The following is a 6,226-nucleotide window of genomic DNA, read 5'->3' as shown; positions in this document are numbered from 1 at the left end:
TTTACTGAGATAACAAAGTTTTTTAAAGACTATTTCTTGTCTTAAAAGGTTTTCTTAGTTCTGATAATGTTAAAAATTATTATTAAACAAACCTGATTTTTAACATAAAAATGCTAAAATATTTCGTTAAACTTAAAATACGTTTCTTATTCTTATTACACGCCACGTCAACACTACGTAAAGTGTAAAAGTACGTCAAGAAAATGTTGTGTAAATATTTAAAAACAAAAGTAAAATAAAAGTGTCTAAGCTTACAACTCTAACCGCCGTACTCAGAGTCACTTAAAGTCACTTAAACCAGTCTTTAGCAATATTTTCGGTACAAAATCGTTATTAAGGAATAGTTTAAGTAATCATTAAGTGTCTGTGAGTGCGGCAGTAAAACCTATAAGTAATTAAATAAGATGGTTGGCATTCAACAACTGTGTGCTTCTCACGAAACGTTCTGCCTCGTAAAGCAAAACTGCAGAATAAGCTGTCGTTGACGGTATTCCCGAACCGATACGACCTTCAAACGTTCAAGAAAAGTAAGTATTCCTTTTTAAAAGGCCGACAACGCAGATATGACTTCTCTAGTGTTGTGGGTGTCCATGGATGGCGCTGATCGCTTACCATCAGGTGACCCGTATACTCTTAGTCCATAAAAAAATAGAATATTTAAAACAAAGTAAAATATAAATCTCTAAACCTATAATTAAGTATCAAATTCAGAGGCATTATTGAATTAACTAAGACATTAAGCACCTACGCTACATTGCTACGGTAGCGTAGAATTTAACTTCGATTTCGTAGCCACGAAACAGTGCGTAGCTGAGAATCGTAGCAATTTTTATTTTATGGTATAAGCCGGTAAACGAGCAGACGGATCACCTGATGGTAAGCAATCGCTGCCGTCTATGGACGCCCGCAACACTAGAGGCCTTACAAGAAGTGCGTTGCCTGCCTTTTGGGTGTTAGGAACTTAAGGGTTGTTGGAAATCGGGGATCGGGAAGATTGGGAAGGGGGGTAATTAAATCATACAAATTCATTATAAAAATAAAGTCAATTTCATTTATTTTACAGTACAATAATACTCTAATTATTCAAAGTAAAGCTTTTTAGGTTAAACTGGATTGAAACACAATCTATTTTAACCTAAAAAGCAAGTACGCAGACAGTTTACTTAGCAACAACACAATTACTTACATAATACGCTGAAAATAAAAGCCTTTAAAAACATTCATTCGTTTGTGCCAGGCCCTCGTTTGTTCAATTTCCTAAATAAACTAGAGTTACGAATTAAAAATACACGCACATAAATTATTCAGTAGTAACAAGTTGAAATGAATTTTGTTTTCGCTAAAAAAATATTGAAAATTGATGAAGCGAACCGGATTTTATTGCAGCGTTGTTTTTCTTCGTGATGATTTCATTACATGTTTCGTGTATGTTTTTATTTAAAAACTAGCTGTTGGCCGCGACTTCGTCTGCGTAAAAGAATGACTTCTGACAGAATTTATAATTTATTTATTTTTTATTAGGTTTTTGATTTTAGTAGCCTAAATTACTCCTTTGTAAATCAGCTACCTACCAATAAAATTCCGTCAAATTCAGTCCAGCCATTTAAGAGATTAACCGGTACAAATAGACAGACATAAAATAAAACAATATATATTTTGGTGTACCTATGTTTGTATATTCATGTCCGAAAAAATGGTTACTCCAATATTACAAACATACACTACAATTTTATTTATTAGATTAAAATATGTTCTAAGTTTTAAAACTATCCACTTAAAAAATAAAAATAATTTTATAGCTTTACCGAATGAACAAATCAACCAACATTAATACTCACACATCATTGTTATTTAAAAGCAGAACACGATTTCATTCATTTCGTACATGTTCATACACTGGTTCACTCATTCATTACACATATCTTATCTGTGCAATGAGCGCTATTGAGATTAATGTTGCCAGCCAGTCATCAATCATCGAATTTGAGTGGCTCAGGAACAAAATTATGACGAATTTTGTACAAAATTCGAATGTAGTTTGTAACAATTTAGCATTGTGAGATTTTAGTCTATCTGGTCGCTGGTCTTGTCATGGCTGGTAAGACTGTCAAACAAGGTCTTTGGGGTTTGATTCTGGAAGAAAAAGAAAAATATATATTAAAAAAAAGTATGGTAAAATTATCAATTGACTTCTCCCATCTTGAGACAAGTGAAAGCAAGGGAGACTTTTACTGACTAAAACAGACAAGTGAAAGCGAGGGAGTGTTAGACTTTTACTGACTAAAAACCACCTCGTTTCTCTACCTCATTTAGTAAATTCATCTCGTGCCGGTCTGTTTGAGTCTGCTTCGAGCCGGAACCTGGAGGTACCTAGATGGTGCCCTGAGCTACAAGATATCTATATTTTCATAACTAAGTACCTGTACTTTTTTTAATAGCTTACCATTAAGGTGATACATTTTGCTCGTTTCATATAAAAAGTATAAAGCACTATTTAAAAAAGGGCGCCTGGAAGACTAGCCAAGAGACTCTTAGCACAAAAGTAAAACACAAATAATTAATCAAAATAGAAATGTTAAAATTTCAATGCATCTCTCAAATTGAAATCACCTTTTTGCCTGTAATAAATTGCTTGCAAAGCTCTGCCAACTCCGAATGATAAACTAAACTGCAAAACAAGTAATGAATATACATTTTTCTCTTCTTCAGCACTTTAAGTAATATTAAAAGAATAAAGGATAAGACTAGCTTCTTCCACACAATTTAATTTAGTAAATACTTAGTCTACAAAAAAGCACTTTTACTCGTCAAAATTATTACCACAATCTCAGTAAGTAAGCATCGCCGCCGCCCATGGACACTCTTAACACCAGTGGCGTTACAAGTGCGTTGTCGGCCTTTTGAGGGTTAGGAATTTAAGGACTATTAGGAAGCACGGCTCTCCTAGACTTCATCTCAATACTCTAGATGAGATCAGCATTTCTTAAAGGACTACTCTGAGAAGAAATGCCGAAACAAACTCAGAGGGTCTCTTTTAGTGCCCAGTCCAGACAATATTTGAAAAAACAAATAGGTATGCGTCGTCCACCCATCTACGGCTACCGTCATCTCACTGTTTCAAAAAGATAAAATTACAATGATTAACTTCAAGCACAAAGAAGCAAATTCAATTTCAATATCTATGAAATGAATTCTTTAGTCTACCAACTATAGTCTTGACTAGCTTTTGCCCGCGACGTCGTTCGCGTGGAATAGTGACTTCCGGCAAATTTTTGGTTTTAACCACATAGTTCCCATAGCTATAGGCTGATGATGATGATGATGATGATGAGTTCCCGATCTCGCGGGATCTTTTCAAAAATGAGATGTGGAAGATATTCCAGGGAACTCTTCAAAAATCAACATAATGAGCTCTGCGTTTGATTTTAATAGATGTATACTCACTTAGGGCATTGAAAAAATAGTTTAAAAACGGACTTTAACTAAAGAAATATTATAATCTTTCCGAACTTAAGATGAAAACTAACTTAAAACTAAAGAAAGCTACGAATTACGAATTTATAACAATTAAAAAAGAAATTATATTAGAACCTATCCTTTATGCTATAATAACCAAGCTTAAACTAAATAATTTAAAAGAAACGACTTAAATCTAATCTAATTAATTTGTAAATTAGACTTACAATTTTATTAAAAAAAAAACTAACTACAGTAACTACTAATAATCGATATCAAACTAAACCTACGTTAAAAAGTTTAACCAGAAAACCAGGAAAACCCAATAAATAAACTTATTAATTGACAAATACAACGAAACCAATTTAGAATATACGAAACAGCAGGACCACTACAGACAAATAATCATACGACTGATAATACACATTTTCTACGATAGTACCGAAGCGCTCGGCCGATACCCAACCAAATAATTGTAACAAAACCATAGCGCAATCTATTTCGATCCCAACGCCATCTATCGAGGATAAAGACAACTTGGATTATTTATTTATACTCCGTTCGGGCATTTTCTTTGTACTAAAAGTTTAATTATATTGATATAATTTTTTTCATACCTTTTTACTATTTGTTAACTTTTTTCGATGAATTAAAACAATAACATGAACCGAAGTCGTGTAACGATCGACATAGAATTATCTATACTCCGTTAGAGCGTTTTCTTTGTACTAAAAGTTGTATTATGTTATATTTTTCATTGCTTTTTACTATTTTGTAAAAACAAATTTCCAATGAATTAAAACAATAACATGAACTGAACAATTGTAATTACACCATTGCGCGATCAACGCCATCTATCTACGGAGTATAGGAACAGCCCGACATTGTTCGATTCCGTACTTTGCATAAGTACGAAATTGAACAATAGATGGCGCTGTATGTCCGGAATAAATTTTTTTTTATTTAATTTTTTTTTTTTTTTTTTTTTTATTTTTTTTATATTTTTATTTTATTTTTATTTTTATTTTATTTTATTTTATTTTATTTTATTTTATTTTATTTTATTTTATTTTTATTTTATTTTTATTTTATTTTTATTTTTATTTTATTTTTATTTTATTTTTATTTTATTTTATTTTTATTTTATTTTTATTTTTATTTTATTTTTATTTTATTTTTATTTTTTTTTTATTTTATTTTATTTTTATTTTGTTTTATTTTATTTTTATTTTTATTTTATTTTTATTTTTATTTTTATTTTTATTTTTATTTTTATTTTTATTTTTATTTTTATTTTTATTTTTATTTTTATTTTTATTTTATTTTATTTTTATTTTATTTTTATTTTATTTTATTTTATTTTATTTTATTTTATTTTTATTTTATTTTTATTTTATTTTTATTTTATTTTTAATTTATTTTTATTTTATTTTTGTTTTATTTTTTATTTTTGAAATAAAAATATATCTATGTCCTTTCTAAGGTTCTAAACTATATCTGTACCAAATTTCAACCAAATCCGTCAAATAGTTGCGGAGATTAATGGTATAAGCATAGAATGTTTGACGTGATTCTTTAATTTGACATAACTTTTTTATTTATGAACCGATTGACATGAAACAAACACTAAATGTAAATTTAAGCATCCCACAATATATTCGTGAAAACCGCATCCAACTCGGATCAGCCGTTTCTGAGATTAGCGCGCACAGACGAACAGACAAACAGACAAACAGACAAACAGACAAACAGACAAACAGACAAACAGACAAAAAAAAAGTTAATTACATTTTTGGGTTCGACATCGACATAACAATAACCCCTGCTATTTTTTTTATTTTTATTTTCAATGTACAGACAGCACTTTTCTACGATTTTATTATATGTATAGATTAAAAATTGAAACTCCAAGTAGTTTCACAAAGGAACTATAGGAAGCCAATCGTGGCCGGTCTAGATATTGCATTTTAATGTATTCTGAGTAGGTACCAACATTGTATTCTTTGTTAAAACAGAAAAGAAAATTGGAAACAGAATTTTGTTGTGACGTAAATAATTTAAAGGGCTTTTTGTTTTTACGAGACTTAAACCCGAATACTGACGCTAAATACGCTACTCAATTTTAAGTTGTAATTAAATTGGCCGTGCTAGTTATCTCTTTCATTTTATAAAGAACTATTTGACCCGATAGACTTACCAATCAATGGCGTAGGTAGTTCTTTTATATTCTCACCGTTTAAACCTTCCCTGGACTTCCACAAATAATTCTAGACCAAAATTTAAGACTTCTACAGTTTACTATTACGTTTAGATATACATAGAAGATGATTAGATTAGGTGCTTATAATATCTTAGGACTTTCTCTTGTGAGTACGTTTAACTTCAACTCAGTTACGTAATTTACCCATTTCTAATAAACACCTGAAAAATCTTGTTAACGTTACTACAACCGCCTAGCTCAAGCTACTAACATAATACATAGGAATCTAATTTTAATTACTTAAATTCCACGTTGCAGGTAATTCTCGGGCAAAGCAATTTGAAACATCACAGATATTTACTAACTTTACAACACTGCTCAAACTGCACTGTGCAACGTTATTTCAATACAAGGTCACGCTGTGCAGTAGTACTTTGCTCGACCCGAGAATCGAACCCGATACCCGTTGCCGACCACTTGACCAACGAGGCAGTCAGTACCTACTTATCTTTCGAATTCAGTCTCCTCTTGTTCTAATCACAGAATAAAAAAAATACTTTCTCTATGGTT

Source organism: Spodoptera frugiperda, chromosome 4 (genome assembly GCF_023101765.2).
Source record: "Spodoptera frugiperda isolate SF20-4 chromosome 4, AGI-APGP_CSIRO_Sfru_2.0, whole genome shotgun sequence".
In the NCBI taxonomy this organism is placed as follows: Eukaryota; Metazoa; Arthropoda; class Insecta; order Lepidoptera; family Noctuidae; genus Spodoptera; species Spodoptera frugiperda.
This window is presented reverse-complemented; position numbering follows the sequence as displayed.